This window comes from Alosa pseudoharengus, unplaced genomic scaffold, assembly GCF_046254945.1.
Source record: "Alosa pseudoharengus isolate Yale_2024_CS ecotype anadromous, Long Island Sound unplaced genomic scaffold, YU_APseudo_1.1 YU_APseudo_1.1_scf_4, whole genome shotgun sequence".
NCBI classification, from domain to species: Eukaryota; Metazoa; Chordata; class Actinopteri; order Clupeiformes; family Clupeidae; genus Alosa; species Alosa pseudoharengus.
Window position 1 is genome coordinate 41,259,636 of NW_027468774.1, and position 1,598 is coordinate 41,261,233.

The window sequence follows — 1,598 nt, forward strand, 5'->3', positions numbered from 1 at the left end:
AAACACAATGTGAACACTGTAAATGGAAGGTGAAGGGGTGGAAGTAAGTGTGGCAAGCCTCAGCTTACACTTCGCTGGAAGGTCTTTCATTTCTACCTCTGTGGGAAGGAAAATATTCTGCAACCCAACCAACACCCCCCGCCCCTTCCCCCAGCCCCCTTCCTACCACAACCAGGTCAAAAACAGCAGGGAGGAAAGCAGAAATTAAACGTTTACGGAACGTTTATTGAACTCCTCACACCCCCCTCCTGTACACACATCCACCCCCTGCCAAAATATAATATGTCATCGACGTGGAGGCCGTGGAGGAGGATGAGTCTCACAATGCCAGGCGAGATGGGGTGCCTTGCTACCCCACATGCTCCACTCCTGCGCCCTCACATGCCATGTTAACTTTCCATTTGTCTTTCTCTTCCTGTCAAATCCAGGAAAGCGCAGACAAACAAACAAAAAAAAAACATTTAGAGGAGAAAACCCTCACGAAAGATAGATGATTTATGGGCTGCTATTACAAGTGCTGCTGGGAGCTTTCTCTTCTGGCTTGTTCTCACCACCTTCATTCAAAGCAACTGTACTGTCTTCAAAATATACTTCCAATCATCCAGGGTCAGAAAGTAGCCCTTCAGACAGGCATCTCCTCAACATCACCATAATCTTAACTCATAATCTGCTTTCAAATATTGTAATCGTAGGAGTTATCCCAGTTTATTAGCTTCTGTGAAACATCATCAAGCCTCTGTACTGGAATCATCGCAAACATGGTAATATCTTCCATGTTACATTTTTGTCATTTCAATAGTTTTCAATAATTAAGAATATTGTGTGAAAATACAACACTTATACACTCTTCATACTTCACAAAAATACTTGGATGGAAAAAAGTGTCTGGACACTGACATGTATTTCTGTCAGTTTGGACAGGAGTTATATATGTAGTAGGTGGTGAGTTGAAAGGTTAAACAGATAATAGAGGAGAATAGTGCTCTGCATCTCTGCTGTAGTCAATAGAGACCAGAACAGGGGAATACATCTTTGTTGGCTCGAGGCTGAAATGTCAGCAGGATGCTTGGTATGTAGTGGTCATGCTCCATTTTTGGCCTCTATCAATATATATAAATGATGTATGTGTGTGTGTGTGTTGCACATCTGTTTCAGGGATGACACAAGAGGGAGATATCTTTGTCATTTCACCCTACAGGCACATGTGCTCAACAGCCATTGGCCCATGAGGCAGTGCTTCCTCTCGCATGTATGTGTGTGTGTGTGTGTGTGTGTGTTAATATGCATTTTAGTGTGTTTTTGGTGTGTATCACCGTCGCTGCAAGAGCAACGGTGTCCAGGAGTGACCACCTCCTAGCTGCTCCAAGCAACCGAAGCAACTGCCGCGGCAACCCCCTCCCCTTCAGGCTGACTGCAGGAGAGCCTCTGTGGTTGCCTGGGCAACTCCTGCCCCTGGTGAGGGTTGGGGGGTGGGTGGGTAAGGGGGTAGGTGGTGGAGGGCTTTCTGGATGTACGGCTCCAACACCTGCCCTACCTCAATCTGTGGGGAATAGCACAGAGCCAGAAAACAGATGAGAACACTTACAAATCAAGCAATG